The sequence below is a fragment of the Camponotus vicinus genome, unplaced genomic scaffold (assembly GCF_025532165.1).
Source record: "Camponotus vicinus isolate PSW18456_S1 unplaced genomic scaffold, iyCamVici1.0 SCAF_11, whole genome shotgun sequence".
NCBI classification, from domain to species: Eukaryota; Metazoa; Arthropoda; class Insecta; order Hymenoptera; family Formicidae; genus Camponotus; species Camponotus vicinus.
Window position 1 is genome coordinate 5,095,973 of NW_028141947.1, and position 18,407 is coordinate 5,114,379.

The 18,407-nt window shown below is 27.8% G+C and overlaps 1 pseudogene; it reads right to left on the reverse strand.

The window, feature by feature from the left end:
* Positions 1-792: 792 nt before the first annotated feature.
* LOC145961840 (aminopeptidase N-like) overlaps positions 793-18,407 on the reverse strand; it is a 141,754-nt pseudogene continuing 124,139 nt past the window's right edge.

Consider the following 18,407-nt stretch of genomic DNA (forward strand, 5'->3'; position numbering starts at 1 on the left):
TATGTTACATATTTCTATATAAATATATGTAAGAAGAAGTATAAAGAAATAGACATGTAGATATATAAGAAAATTGTGCCATGTGATTTATTATAAAAATCAAAGATTATATATGAAATTTACAAAGATCATGAGTTTCAAACAATTAATAATATATATTTAAAATATTAATAATACATATTAAATTTATAATAACAATTTATTATATATATGTATATATATATATATATATATATATATATATATATGTATATATAAATATTAAAGAATTGTAATATGTTTTATAAATTTTTAATTTTAGATGTTATTTAAATATTAATATGCATTATTACACATATTATATATCTATAATAAAAATTTGATTCAAGATAATAAAATTAATAAATATTAACAAATAAAGTTATAAATATAGAACAAATCAAATACAATTTATAAAATAAATCAGAATGCAATTTAAATTACATAATACATTTTAGTACATTAATAATATAACGTCAAATATTGCAGATACTTTCTCATTTAACATAATTACAATTATTCATATAATATAACATAATTTAATTATAATTATTTATATATTATAATTATAATTTATATAATTTACACTTTACATTACTTCATGTTAATAAGGAAATAAATACATCAGTGAATTGCAGGCTAAAATGAATCCTTGCAAATGCACGTGCATTTAATTATATATTATTAATGCAAGCTTAAATAATGAATCGATAACTATAAACATTATAAAAAGCTATTTGTAAGAAAGATATATAGATGTATTCACGTCACAATTGTTATTTTTATTAAACGGTTATTAATGATACTATACAAAATTCTGAAAATAATTCTGTTGACTTTTGATTTTGATAAAGCGCGTTCGTATCTTGCTTTCAATAATTAAAATATCTTCCTGCAAACTATTGAACTTTCCACTAATTCTACTCATTTCCATTATCTAAAACAGATTATATCAATATTAATTATTAGCGAATAGCAATTATCAATAAATATTATATTAAATATTATCTCGTGTATGTGTGTGTGTGTGTGTGTGTGTGTGTGTGTGTGTGTGTGTATACATTAATCATTTTGTTTATAATAATATAATTCTTTTTAAAATTTATATAAATCCATTTTTATTAAAATCACTAAAATTCCCAAGTAAAGAAATTCTCTTTCTCTTTTGCTTTCGCTTGCTCGCACGCTCTTTCCCACTCTCTCATTCACTAAAAATTATAATACGCTACTCAAAAAAAAATAGGAAACATTTTTTGTACCCTAAAAATTGAGCTGTTTTCAAACTCGTCGAAAAATCATTGTAGATAAAAAATTAAAAAAACATTTTGAAGCTTAAAGTTTCAATTTTGACACATAGTTGGTGGTTTTTAAAAATTTTTTTATCTTCATTATATTCTGTGCTTTAGAAAAGAACACATTGTTTAGTTCCTTAAAATTACGTATTTTTAACACGCCGCAACTTAATAAACAAATGCGCATAAGAGCCAAACGCGGGTGATCGTGCGACAGTTTCACAGAAAAATAATTTTTCTATGAAACTAATATTTGTGCACAGGGCACGGATTTATCTTGGTTAAACCAAGTAAAATTTATAATCTCAATTCGAGATTCCTATAATACCCCTCTAACCCCCCAAAGAAGTTATCGGCAAGAAAAATAACAGGCCGAAAGTCGCTGAATCGGGAAACGAATTCCTGATTCAGCGACTTTCGGTCTGTTATTTTTCTCGCCTATAACTTCTTTGGGGGGTTAGAGGGGTATTATAGGAATCTCGAATTGAGATTATAAATTTTACTTGGTTTAACCAAGATAAATCCGTGCCCTGTGCACAAATATTAGTTTCATAGAAAAATTATTTTTCTGTGAAACTGTCGCACGATCACCCGCGTTTGGCTCTTATGCGCATTTGATATCTTAATATTAGTATATTTACTTTAGAGCCTTTCTATCTTCTTAATTATTTGTTAATAAACAAATTTGTCTCGAGAAATTCAACTAAAATTCCATAAACTACAACATTTTGCATACGAAACGCTTTTTTTTAAATTTTCCTACGATTTTCTTTGACAGAGTAATACAATTTAGAAAATAAACCAGTATTCTTTTAGATATGATGAAAAAATTTTTCTCGAAAAATTCATCTCAAATTCCATAATTTACAATATTTTGCTTACAAAACGCTTTTGTTATGAAGAACTTTTGTTGGTTTCGAAGTCATGTAACTCGGTCAAAAAAAATCGTAAGAAAATTTTAGAAAAAGCGTTTTGTAGGCAAAATGTTGTGGTTTGTGAAATTTGAGTTGAATTTTTCAAGATAAAATTTTTTTATCAAATTGCAGAGTGTTAAAAAATATGTAATTTTAAGGAACAAAACAATGTCTTTTTTTAAGCACAGAACAAGGAAGATAAAAAATTAAAAAAAAACTAATGATGGCACGTTAAAGTTGAAATTTCAAGCTTCAAAATGCTTTCTTTATTTTTTATCTACGACGATTTTTCGCCGAGTATCGATATAATATCTGAAAAATGCTGGTTTATTTTCAAAATCATACTCGGTCAAAAAAAGTCGAAAATTTTTAAAAAAGTTTTTTGCAGGGAAAATGTAATTTGTAGAACTTGAGTTGAATTTCTCGAGAAAAATTTTTTTATTAAGTTGTGGCGTGTTAAAAATACAAAACTTTAAAGAACTAAACAGTGTGTCCTTCTTCCAAACGCATAAAGGAAGCAATAAGGAAGATAAAAAAATTTTAAGAAACCAGCAACTGCGCGTTAAAGTTGAAACTTCAAGCTTCAAAATGCTGTTTTAATTTTTTATCTACGATGATTTTTCGACAAGTTTCAGCGGTTTGAAAGTAGTCCAATTTTCAGGATACAAAATGTGTTTCTTATTATTTTTAATTAGCGTATTTTAAAAACAGTATCCTTTTGGAAATTAGAAATAAAAATAGGGTAATTTTATAAAAGAAATTAGATAACATTAATTTTTGCTTGTCGCTTTGAGATACTGTGACTATATTAATATATTCTATATGAAAACAAAAAATATCAACGATTAAAAACGGAATATATATTAGTATAATGGTATTCATAAAATTTACCTTTACTTTCCAATCTTTCTCTTCCATATGTGAAAACCAATTTATCTTCTTATATTTATTTAATTCAACTTGCGTTACATTAATAAATTTATCTGTTAGGAAGTCGTTTATCTAAAACAGATTATTTTGATGATATTGAACAACAATATTTAATGATAAATTGATGTCGCATCATGATTATTTATTTTACACATATACAGGGTGGCCCCGGACGTTCCGGCCAGACTTTAAGATCTTATAGGAAATTTAATTCTGAACATAAAATTTTATATAAACATGGGTTGAAAAATGCTTCCTTAAGAAGTTATTCTTAACTATTCGTTACTCTATAAGTTTCAAATAATTTATTAAGTTTCTTTTTATTTCATTTTTTTTTCACCTTCTAGTCTTCCTTTCATTCTCCTATGATAACTGATTTAAACAATACTGTTCAAAATATCATTAAGCACAGTCAAAGCGAATCTTCTGCATTAACTTGTGCGTTAAATCAATCGCGATAAAATCTGTAACACGGGTATGAGAATTTGACTATTGTATGTATTGTTTCTACCATGCAAACAGTCAGAAATTTAAGAACTCGAACGACAGCCAAGTTCTAATACAAAACAATAAAAGTCACCTCCTCACGACTCGACATCGCGTTCTCAAAATTTCCAGAAGTTTCGAGAACACCGCTCTTATAAAATAACCGAACACGCGCCTGTGGAACGTACAACAATCATTTTCATCTCATTTGAAAGATAATTTAATTTTCTACAACTTTTGTTTCGATACTTTTTGTTAAAAGACACATATTTTCCGTGATATTTGGAAAAATGTGTAAAATAATCATGATTTGAGAGATTTTTGAGCGATACCTTCTTAACGAAGCATTTTTCGACCCATGTTTATATGAAATTTTTTGTTCAGAATAAAATTTCCTATAAGATCTCAAAGTCTGGCCGGAACGTCCGGGGCCACCCTGTATAAGCACATGCAATGTTTTACCTCTTCGAGTTGTTTCATAGAATACACATGATTAATAATTACAGCAAATGTTGCATACTCGCTTATTTGTCTGTAACAATAAAATAATAAATTTATTGATACACACATAAATTGTTGAATGATAGATATATATTTACGAAGAGAAAACTGTATTACTTAGGTTTTATATTCTCAAGATTGTGTAATATGAAAGTTAGAACTACAGGATTCCTTGCATGCTTTGCGATAGTTAAAAGAAAATAATTAATATAATCTTGATCGGAAAAATCTTTTAAAAACATAATCGATGTTGTAGTATCATTTTTTATTAAATTTAAATAATCTTTGATAAATTGTGAATCCTCAGGACAAGAGAGAAATTTTAAAAGTTTAGGTTTAAATTTTTCTTTTCCCAGACGATATACTCCCCACCAAGGAGAATCTTCATTGCTAAGAGAATAGTACAATACTTTTAAACCTTGACAGTATGTCCATTCTTTCCACCATGGTAAAAGCCTACGAGATTTAACAAAAAACAAATTCTGATATAAAAGTTTTGCACATATTAATCTTATATTTTCAAATAATTTAACAAATTATAATTTTATAATATAATCTAATAAATTTAAATTTTGATGAAATAATGTAATAAACATTGTACATGTATCTACAAAACAATTAAATTAAAAAATAACCGAGAATATACAGAAAAAATTACGTGTTTATTTCGGGATCAGCGAGATGTCGATTCAAATTACGTTTGGCTTTTTCTATGCATATACGACCACCAAGATTACATGCCCATTTCGCAGCCTCCATTCTTAAACTCTTTATAAGATCGTGTTCATTAGAAACTTCATTGTATTCAAGTTTATCAAGCAAATCGTATAATAAGTTTCGCATTTTCATCTAAATATATAAATGTATATATATATTTATATGTATATATATTGTTACTTGATATAAATTTTATATTTTTCGATATTACTTGTATTATATTTTGCCATACAGAAAGATATCTTGCGCAAATGTATTTTACATGATTTTATAAGATTATTAAGAACGTTCTGTCTTGGTAAAAAGCTTTAAATTTTTTTTTATAAAGATATCTATTATATAGCTATACTTATTATTATATACATATCTATACACATATTTATATTTTTACACAAATTACATATTTATACACAAATTTGTATTTTTCTTAGGTGCACATTTACACATGTTTACAACATGTTCATATCACAAAACATACAGAAATGCATATATTGTAAACATATAGACATACATGTAGACATTATATGTATAATATAATTTAATAACTTTTTAACTGTTTGTGTAGTAAACACACAGATAACTAATATACATATATGTTTCCTACTAATTTTCTATCTAAAAATTAATGATATTTAAATCATCATTATGAATATCATATTGTGAATAAATGATAACAATATTCAAATTTTCTCCATTTTCCTCTTCAACTCTTTATAATTAGTACATACTCTATTTAAATATTAATTTACAAATAGATACTTATCATTTATCCAAAATATATTTGTGAAGCGTAATCAAATTTTTTTACATGTATTTTATTGTATGTATCTTTTTGGAAGGCACTTAATAATTATTGTTATAAATGCACACAATATTAATATGTGTAATAAGTAATATGTTTGAAGCGTTTTAGTATATTCAATACATCACTGTTGACATTGTTTATAATATTTGTTATTACCTTGATATTAAAATATACTTTTTCCTGAAATAGAAAGATATTGGACAGATATTCCAAAGCTTTGAACATAGGATACCATGCCACGTAGTCTGTTTCTCGTAATAGATATTTCGTAATATTCCAGAATACAGAGGAATTAAGTTGATTTGTTATCATTAAGTGGAAAGCGTCATCGATAATTTGGGCACGATTCAAAACATGTATTTTCATATAATTTTTAGAATTTAGATAACTTGCAATTCTTCGCCAGTTCTCGATATCGTAATTGACTCGGTAATATCCTGCCGATAACAAATGAATATAACGACTATATAATTATATAACGACTATAATTTTTTCAAAAGGACTTATCAATACAAGTATCTGTTTTTGTACATTAACCAAGATAAAAAATGTATCAAAAATTGTAAATAAATAGAAAAACAGATTGTGAAATATTATATATATGAAATTATTTTGCACTAAAATTGAGTATATATAATAGTGGTAATTATGCACTTTACGGACGACCTCACCGATTTCAATGATCTTGACATATGTTGTCAAGCTCACTCTCTTGAGTAAGTCTCAAAAGGTTTTAAGTGTCGCTCATTATTTATTAAAAAGTTATTAACGAAAAAAGTTTAATGAATATAATATGATCTTGCGACAGCATGTACGTTTAAGAAGTTATATTTGATGGAATATATGTTTAATATATAGCGAAGATCATCATTAAATGCAGAGTAAACTTTGCTTTGTGTTGCAAAGTACATGCTTGGTGACAGTGGGTTCCGCCCTCCCCCCCCCATAGGTGGAAGATATGACCTAACCCAAATCTATTTGTGATTTAAAATTAAAATTTGATTTAAATCAGAATAGGTATGGGTTAGGTTATATTTTCCGGAAGTGGAGCCCCCCCCCCCCAAAAGGGGAGCGGAACCCACTGTAGCCACGCATGTACTTTGCAAGATAAAACGAAGTTCACATGAGTTTGCAACTTTTCACGCGAAGCAAGGTTCATCTCAAACCAAATTTTGGTTTTAAATCAGAAATAGGTTTAGGTTAGGTTATATCTTCCGAAAGTTGGGCCCCGCCGTAGGGGGGGGGGGCGGAACATACTGTATCCACGCATGTACAATTTACCTTGACTCTTAAAACGTACATAATGTCTAAAAATTGCACATAATTCATAAAACATTTTTTGTTAATAACTTTTTAATAAATGACGAGCGACACTTAAAACCTTTTGATACTTACTCAGGAGAGTGAACTTGACAACATATGTCAAGATCATCGAAATCGGTAAGGTCGTCCGTAAAGTGCATAATAGTTGTACAAGAAATTTTATATAAATTTAAACTAATTTTTTAATTATATAAACAATGATGAAATTGCGTTATATAATATAATATTATTTGTTATTATCTATATATTCACATAAAAACGTAATCTAAAACTATAAAAAGCTTTTTTATAATCATTAATTATACTTTGTGTTATGGTGGATTATAAATGGTTTAAAATCATGTAACTTGAAATTTACACGCATGCATACACACATACACACACACACAAAATACTATTTAATAATGCTATTTAATACAAAATGTATGTATGACCAAAATAATAACATTGATAATAAAATTGATTTGCTATAGTTTGTAACATGGTAAATAAATTAATTAAATCATTAAATAATAAATTTATTAATTAGATAAAATAAATTCTTATTTTTATATATACATGCATATAACTTATATCTTATTTTAAAGAATTATATTGTGCATTTAAAAAACTATTTAAGCAAAACATAAAGGAAGTTTTTATTGTAGTTAAACTAATTAAAATATCCATGCCTAATAATATACAATATCAAAACAAACACAATTTTATTGAAGACTTAAATGCATTATAGACTCAAAAATTTCACAAAATTCTGGAATTAAATATTTAAATTTAACACAGAAGATGTATTATTAAATTTACTATACATTTGTAAAAATAAATAATTTTGTTTTTTCAATATTATACAAAAAGTAGTATTTATCTTTATTACAAATGATAATGTACTCTTTAAAAGTAAATCAATGAAAGTATTACTAATTTAAACAGTAAAATAAGATTTCTGATAAGAGAATTGACAACAGAATCAGAGAGTATTTCACTGACTCTCTCGCATCCTCTTCACTAGAAACGTTTATTTTTTGTTACTTCATCTTATATTTCACTGATTATGATCAGTGCAAGTAAAATTCATTGTAAAACCAGTAATCGCTAGTTCGTTCGTTTACCGCTACGATGCGCTATCTCTTTCGTATTTAAGTTTTAATCATGAGAATTAAAATTTGCAAAGGGCGAAAGATAAAATTAAAAAATTACTTTTATTTAATTTCTGATACAATCTGAACGGAGGAACTTCAGACATTAAATCGGTTTTATACGTCGAACACAAATCAATCAGTCCGGCAAATAAATGAAAATGATCCATTAATTTTGATCCAATAATCTATTTAAGATAACAAGTTCAATATGCATGTAATATATAAATAAAATAATACTTTTAATATAATAAATATAAATAAAATATTTAGTAAATGTAGATAGATAAATTATTATTTAATATTACTGATTGAAACATTCAATATTACTAATTCTTTCATTGAAATTTTAGTGATTACAATGTTGTACTTATAACTGCTATAATCAGTGACTATTTACCATTTTGGTAAAACTTTAGAAAAAGACACCAGGGTCGAATCGTCTTGGCCTTGACATATTTTGTCAAGGTCACTGTCCTGAGTAACATTCAAAAGATTTTAGCCGTCACGTTGTTTATTAAAAAGTTATTAACAAAAGAATTTCCATGAATTATATGCAATATGCGACTATACGAATTCCTAAGCAATGTTGATTTGACTTCTAAGAAGGTCAAGGTTATTTTAACTTTCTATGCAAAGCGAGGTCCACTTCACACCACGGTTGCACGTGGGTTTGCAATTTTTTATGCGAAACGAGATCTATCCCACACTACCCCTGAATCAGTGCGAAACGAGGTCTATGGTTCCTCGCTTTGCACGGAAAGTTGCAAACCCATGTGGAACCATACAATAATAGAACTTGTTTCGCGCTGACTCAGGAGTAATGTGGGGTAGACCTCGTTTCGCATAAAAAGTTGCAAATCCATGTGGAACCATACAATATAGACCTCGTTTCGCGCTGACTCAGAGGTGATGTGCGGTGGACCTTGCTTCGCATGGAAAGTTGCAAACCCATGTGGAACCATACAATATAGACTTCGTTTCGCGCTGACTTAGGGGTGGTGTGAGATAGACCTCGCTTCGCATGGAAAGTTGCAAACCCATGTGGAACCATACAATAATAGACCTTGTTTCGCGCTGACTCAGAGGTGGTGTGTGGTGGACCTTGCTTTACATAGAAAGTTAAAATAACTTTAACCTTCTTAGAAGTCAAATCAACATTGCTTGGGAATTCGTATAGTCACATGTTGTATATACGCTTTTGTTAATAACTTTTTAATAAACAACGAGCGACAGCTAAAATCTTTCGAATGTTACTCAGGACTTTGACAACATATGTCAAGGTCAAGACGATTCGACCCTGGAGTCTTTTTCTAAAGTTCTACCAATTTCCATTATGTTATAAACATTATAAGGTGTGATAAATTTGTTACATATTTACCAGTTTGTTGTATGTTAAATAGTATCCAGCCATTCTCTTGAAAAGGCAAACGTAATCCCGAAATCAGTAAAGAGGGTAAAAAAATATTATTGAAAGTATTAGGAAAATAATGATGCATGATCTGTGTAGTAAACGTTACAGGTATGTCATAATCCGTCACTTTATTTAAATTGTGCATTGATACCTGTATCTGTTCTACAGGATAACTATATTCTCGTGTTATTTTCAATACAGGATAATATTTTTGTTCTACCCAATAATTAATTATTTGCCTCATAAAAGACAAATTGTTTGTAGATATTAGTGTGGACGAAAAGTTCTTTATAACTTCACCAAAATAGTCAGCAGGCTTGCTAAATTTGTGCAAAATTTATTGTCAAAGTGTCATTTAATATCAAAAAGTATTGTAAGCAACATATAAAATTACCATAATATTACCACAATATATATATAAACTTGCTACGTTAATTATACTTTTTATTTAATTTAATTAGTTATATAAATAATTATGTAATTAATCATATAATTTATAGTTTCCATAAATATTTGATATGCTACAGTTTAAACTATAATTTAACTAGGAATAGCCTAACTTGATTATTTTTAAAAGATAAGTGTATGTGTAAATTGAAAGTTTATTTTGAATATTTAATGACATTGAAGGTAAAAGAAATTGTGTATGGTTAATAATAAAGTATGAAAGATACGATGTAAGTTGAAATAAAAATAACTATAAAATTTGAGGCTTTTATGATATATAATCAATCATTCATCATTTTAGTTTTCTGTAATACAGTAATTATAGTAGTATAGTATATTACTTACTTATCCCTTACATATGTGCGGGTAGTCTCCCAAAATATTTCTTCAGTAACCGTATGTTGAAACATACGCAATACACTGAATCCTACATTTACATAATTTATATCAGAATATGAGGTAATCATACTTATAAATTAATAATAATTATAATTATACAGTGTGTATTAAAATTCGCGGATGCTGAATGCATGGCGTAATAGTTCGTGAGAAAAGAAACAACTTTTCCTGTTGGCAAAATTGCGTCTGAATATTACTTTTTTAATAAAAGCAACTTTAAGCTAACGAATAAGGCCCGGTTGCACCAACGTTATTTTAGCTTTAAGCGAAACTTAAATATATGTCTGTCTTTATTTATTTAGAAAGAAGGATAAAGATAGACATATATTTAAGTCCCGCTTAAAGCTAAAATAACATTGGTATAATCGGGCCTAAGTGCTTTAAATTACGCATGAATCAGAGGCGGCGCGCGCACAGCTTGCAATGACTGAAAGTAAAATAAGTAGATTAGATAACATGTGAATAATTTTGATCCACACATATTAGACTTAGAGGAACAGTTCCTTTGTGCAATAGCAATCGTCGCATCAGAAATGATCCAACTATACAAAAAAATCTTATCCGCAGAGCGAACATGTGTATACAAAAAGAAAGTCTGCATTTTGAACATACGCTTTAAAACATTTATTGATCTATTTTAGAACCCAAAAAATTCTTAGAACGTTGGAACAATAATTTTGGATCAAAATTATTCACATCAATCATTCAATTATTCACATTATCTAATCTACTTATTTTATTTTCAGTCATTGCTTCTGTGATGTCAAATGGAAAATGTTCTTTCATTAAGTAAATTGTTTTGAAAATAGCTATTTAATAGATATTTAATAGATATTTAATAAATATTTAGTTATCATGCATAGTTCTGGTAAAACCTTTAACAAAAAAACAAAATAGCATATATGTTCAAACGCTGCGCAAGCTGTGCGCGCAATCTAAAGCGCACATTCATTTACCTTAAAGTTGATCTCATTAAAAAAATAATATTTAGACGCAATTTTACCAAAAGAAAAAGTTGTTTCTTTTGGCACGAACTATCACGTTGTGCATTCCCCATCTGCGAATTCTGGTACACCTGTATATATAATAATTTAGAAAGATATTAATACGTAAATATTAAATATATTTAAGATTATTTTATTATAATGTTTATTTCTAAATATATCTAATTTGGTAAATAAAATAAACTTTATATATGTACACTACGTGTATATATATGTAGTAAATTATTATTAATTATATATATATATATATATATATATATATATATATATATATATACAATTAATAATAATTTATTACATATATATACACGTAGTGTACATATATAAAGTTTATTTTATTTACCAAATTAGATATATTTAGAAATGTATATATATATATATATATATATATATATATATATATATATATATATATATATACAGGGTGAGCCATTTTAATTAACGCACGCAATTATTTCGGAAACAAAGCATTTTAGAGAAAAATGTTTCAGACAAAAGTTTTATGGTTTCGAGGGGGCCATAAGATGGTATCATTGGTTTGACCTTGAAGAGTTATTTGAAGGTCACATGAAGGTCACCTTCAATTTCTTAAATGGAACCTACTATTTGTCATTGCATATTCTTGTAGCTTATCTCGAGAGCTTTCCAAAACACTATAATTAAGTACCTTTTCGTTAAGTACTTTTTGAGTTATGAGGCTTGAAATAATTTCTTAATTTTACATAAACCGTAAAATATCTTGTAAAATATTCATTTTTGGATTATCTTATCTTAATACTTTTATGTACAAAATAATGAGAGGAATCAATTGGTGTAAAGAAAACACATAGTTGTTTTTAAGAAAAAATATGGAATTGTTAATTGCAAATTATATATTTTTTCTTTAAAACAACTATGTGTTTTCTTTACACCAGTTGATTCCTCTCATTATTTTGTACGTAAAAGTATTAAGGTAAGATAATCGAAAAATGAATATTTTACAAGATATTTTACGGTTTATGTAAAATTAAGAAATTATTTCAAGCCTCATAACTCAAAAAGTATTTAACGAAAAGGTACTTAATTATAGTGTTTTGGGAAGCTCTCGAGATAAGCTACAAGAATTTGCAATGACAAATAATAGGTTCCATTTAAGAAATTGAAGGCGACCTTCATGTGACCTTCAAATAACTCTTCAAGGTCAAACCAATGATACCATCTTATGGCCCCCTCGGAACCATAAAACTTTTGTCTGAAACATTTTTCTCTAAAATGCTTTGTTTCCGAAATAATTGCGTGCGTTAATTAAAATGGTTCACCCTGTATATATATATATACAGGGTGAGCCATTTTAAGTTACCCACCCCAATAACTTTTTTATTTTTGAATGTACAACAAAATGTTTCAAATAAAAGTTGCTTGACTTCGAGGGGGACAGAAGATGGTGGCAAAAATTTGACCTTGGATAGTCATTTAAAGGTCACATAAAGGTCACCTTCAATTTCTTAAATGGAACCTACTATTTTTCATTGCATATTCTTGTAGCTTATCTCGAGAGCTTTCCAAAACACTATAATTAAGTACCTTTTCTTTAAGTACTTTTTGAGTTATGAGGCTTGAAATAATTTCTTAATTTTTAGATAAACTCGAGGGGCAAACCGCTGATGGCATTGCGGTGTACAGATTTGAGGCATTGGTAGACTTATTGGGCATTGTTTGGGAATTACTGGCGTTTCTTGGGCATTAGTGGGCATTGCTTGGGCATTACTGAGCATTGCTTGGACATTACTGGGCATTGCTTGGGCATTACTGGGCATTACTTGGGCATTATTAGGTTTTATTGAAGTATTAATGCGTATTATGGACGTTATTAAAGTAATATTACGTTTTTTTTTCCAAATAATAATTTTATGTCACAATTACAACACTCAATAAAACGTGTTTTTAAATTTTAGGTAAATTGTATAAATATCTTATAATGTTATCCGTTGAGTATTCCGGTCGGTAAACGCCGGTTCAGCGCTGCTGTCACTACTATTTTTCTCGTTTTGTTACGTCATCATCGAAATTTGGATATAAGGGTGTCCCATTTTAAATAATACGCTAAAATATCTCCGAAACGGTGCGTTAAATAAAAAAATGTTTCAAACAAAAGTTGTATGGCTTGAAGGGGGCCATCGAATGGTGTCATTAATTTGACCTTAAATAGTTACTTGAAGGTCACGTGAAGGTCACCCTCAATTTTTTAAATGGAACCGCCTATTTTTTATTGCATATTCTTGTAGCTTATCTCGAGGGCTTTCCAAAACACTATAATAAAGTATTTTTCCCTCAAGTGCTTTTTGAGTTATAAGGCTTGAAATAATTTCTTAATTTTACATAAAATATCTTGTAAAATATTCATTTTTCGATTATCTTACCTTAATACTTTTATGTACAAAATAATAAGAGAAATCAATTGGTGTAAAGAAAACACATAGTTGTTTCGAAGAAAAAATATGTAATTTGCAATTAACAATTACAATTACAATGACCTTTAAGTAACTATTTAAGGTCAAATTAATGACACCATCTGATGGCCCCCTTCAAGCCATACAACTTTTGTTTGAAATATTTTTTTATTTAACGCACTGTTTCGGAGATATTTGAGCGTATTATTTAAAATGGGACACCCTGTATATTAGATGATTTAAATAAAGTGTATTTATGTAAATCTATTAAGGTAAATATTAACTTATACAGTTTTACTATGACTGTGTTCAGCAGAAAAAGCAACTTATTTGCAACTGTTGTAAGATTCTTCAATACGATTAATTCTTGTCGAAATTCTTAGCCGTTCTTGCCCTTAGTTCTTATCGATCTAAATGTAATAAATCAATCATATAAAAAATTTTATAACAGTTGCAAAGCTACTTTTTCTGCTGAACTCAGCCTATTAGTCTTGCTTGGGCATTGGTGGGCATTACTAGGCATTAGTAAAAAATTTAGCAGTAATGCCCAGGAATTGGGCATTAGTAGGCATTAGTGTACATAATTTTGATCAGCGGTTTCCCCCTCGGATAAACCATAAAAAATATCTAGTAAAACATTCATTTTTCGATTATCTTATCTTAATACTTTTATGTACAAAATAATGAGAGGAATCAATTGGTGTAAAGAAAACATATAATTGATTTCTCTCATTATTTTGTACATAAAAGTATTAAGGTAAGATAATCAAAAAAATGAATATTTTACTAGATATTTTATGATTTATGTAAAAATTAAGAAATTATTTCAAGCCTCATAACTCAAAAAGTACTCGATGAAAAAATATTGTATTATAGTGTTTTGAAAAGCTTTCGAGGTAAGCTACAAGAGCTTCTTTTTAGCAACAGATAGCCCTGACATCCTGTATATAGTTAAATATACCTGCTATAAATATATACAAGGTGTCCCACTCTAACATTCATACCGTAATAACTCGAAAACATAACTTTTGGAAAAAAATGTTTCAAATAAAAATTGTAGGATTTGGAAGGAGAAAGAGGATTATATTAGAGAATATATTAGTTGGTTGTAGGTGTCAAGATCATGTGTAGATCAATTTAGTTTTTTTAAATGAGACTCTACTCTAATTTGTTTACATAAAATGATTCCTCACAATATTCCATGTAAAGGTTATAAGAGTAAGAGCCAAAAATGGGGGTTTATATTTTATACTTTATATGTTAACAATTTTGTATAAATTATAAAATATCTCATAAAATACTTATTTTTCGATTATCTTACCTCAATATCTTTATACACAGAATAATGTGAGGAATATGGAACGTACAGCTACAGCTACATATTTTTTTAAGAACAATTATGTTTCTTTTATTAATTTGAATTAATTCCTCTCACTATTGTGTGCATTCCCATACAGCACAGGTAAATCCTGAGTACATACGCAGTATATCACAAACGTAGATTGTGTATATCCCATTAATATTCGAGATACGTACTATAATATTTTGAGAATGTACGGAGAATGTTCCTATGTCTGCCTTAGAAACCTACTCAGTATATATTCAGAATATTTCTTGGTATATTATGAGTATATTTTTAGAATATTTTAAGCATATTTTTACATTAATAAATTATATATGAATATAGAAGACAGTTGGACTATATGTAGAATAAGAAATAGATTTTCCGTGATGTAAAAAATAAATAAAAATGTGAAATTATTTACTTTATAAACAAAACTTCAGACAAAAATGTTATTTCTAATAAATGAATATAAAACGTTTGAAAAACACCTATTAGTGTTTATTAAATGAGTCTTATTGAAATATTGATCTCGATAATCTATGTACAATTATGTAAATACACTCGGTAATAGATTAAATACCTTAATAAATGCAGTAAATGGATTACTTCTCATTTTAATTTCAAATAATCTGTTTAATATTCTGAATTCCAACAAGGAATCCAGATTATTAGACAAATTATTTTAAATTAAGTCAGTTTATTATAAATTAAGCTGACTAAAAAGAAAAAAGAAGAAACTTTGGAATTCATGTTAGTACCAGTCCTTTATGTCCATTTCACCAAAAATTAAGTACGAGTTTGGTGGTATTTAAAATATAAAATATCTTATAAGCTACTCAATTTTTGGATATATTATCCTTATATCTCTTTATGTGGAATATTATAAAGAATCGTTTTATATAGACAAATTAAGATAGTATCATTTAAAAAAACTAAGTTGACCTTCACATAACCTTGACACCTACATCCAAGATCCAATATTATGTATAAAATGAGATTATTATACAGCGTGTTTCCGGACATTTATGAAAAACTTAAAGGGGTGATAAATCTCGATAAATGGAACAATTTTTGTTAAGAACCCGTGTCCGGTGATGCCTCTTTAAGGCGCCAGGCTGCGATGAATATTTACACAGTTTACGAAAGTTTAGTGTATACAACTCCTGTTAATACCCGAAATAAGCTCATTGACAGAATTATGAACGCATGCGATACAATTCGCAATAATCCTGGAATTTTTCAAAAAGTGTATCAGTCAATGCACTGTAGATGCAATGTTTGTATTGAGCTTGCAGGTTGAACATTTTGAACATCGCCATTTTGAACATTTATTGTAATAAAATAAACAAAATATAATTTAAAAAACGTGTGACTTTTTAAATTTTAATCGAACCATATAGAAATCAAAGAGCATTCATCGCCTGGCGCCTTAAGGAGGCATTCCCGGACACGGGTTGCTTAACAAAAATTGTTGCATTTATCAAGATCTATTACCTCTTTAAGTTTGTCGCAAATGTCCGGAAACACCCTGTATATAAAGTTAAATTTTTTGTCTATTATTTTGCCTAACTTTTTAAGCAATTATATTAAAAAATTTACGCATAATAAATTTTTAATTACATCATACCTTTAATGTAAAGGAGATTTTCGAAAGAACTGTAGAATGATGTATTATAAAGTGATGTATTATATTCAGTATCAAAATGAAGGGATTCCTGTTGAAATTGTACCACAAACAAATCTATTACTCGGGCATTTGGGAGAACCTAGAAAATAATTTTAATGTATTTACTTTAATTAATATTAGATTTAACACATAGTAGCAATATGCATAAGGACCACTACTTTCTACGTCTATAAAAAAAAATTTGTTATTTATACTCTCTCTCTCTCTCTCTTTTGAATATAGAATAAATAATTCAAAAATAATATTAATAATGATAATAAAAATAGTTACACGATATAACTTTTAAATTAAGTATTTCTAGAATTATTTATAATATATCATATAACAAAATTATCTTATTACACAATTTCCATATGTATACATATACTTAACTTTATAATAACTTTATATATAATTTATGCAATTTGAATGATAATTTCTCTTTTATTTTATATAACAATTTAAAGATGTCCAACAAATGTAATATAATAATGACTTTGACGAATAAAAGAAACACAAAAATGTAAGAATATTTTATATTATTTTATGTACGTTTGTGTTACTAACTTACTTAATAAATTAGCATTTATAAAAAAATTATCATTTTTCTTTTTAAATATAGAATCTTCGCGTAATATTCTAATTCGCAAAAAAAAATGTATACGCTATGATAAAGCTAAAATTATAAAGAGCTTTTAAATTATATATGTATCTATATCTTTATATTTAACTCAAACCTTGCTCACTTGCAAACAATATGATAAATCTACAAGGTGTAACTGAAAAAGCGCCCACGGAGCAAATAGCGTTATTCCTGATTAAAAATTGAGTCGAAAAGTCCTGAACCATTTTTTTCTATAATGCTTAATAAAGCGGTAATTGTTGAGTTAAGTTGAGCTATTTGCTCCGTGGGCGCTTTTTCAGTTACACCCTGTATATTTATCATATTGTTTGCAAGTTAGCAAGTTTTGCGCTAAAGAATGCTTAAGCTAACCTTATCGATGACATATAATCCAAGAAATGCGACAACAGCCTCATTTAACCAAGAGGATGATGACCAAAGTGGATTTTCATAATAAAGACATTCCTGTACTACTTTATGGGCTATGAAGTTAGCAACTTTGATTTTACTCGCAACAGAATCGACATTCTCAATGTAGGTAACATCTGCTTCTCTGAAAATTTAGAAAAATGTTTTATAGAGAGCTTATTACTGTTGAAAATATTTTGTGCTTGCAAATTTAATATAATTAAATAATTCTATAAATTAACATATTAATTATACAGGGTTTAGCAAAAGTGTGGAAACCCCTTAATATTTCGAAAAATACGCATTTAAAAAAAAAATGTTTCATACAAAAGTTATAGGGTTTTATGTGGCGCATTACACAGCAACATTATTATGACCTCGAATAGCGTTGTCAAGGTTATGTGAAGGTCACCTCCAACTTTTTAAATGGGACACCCTATATGCTTTTGCATATTCTTGTAGCTTATCTCGAGAGCTTTCCAAAACACTATAATTAAGTTAGTTTTCATTAAGTACTTTCCGAGTTATGAGGCTTGAAATCATTTCTTAATTTT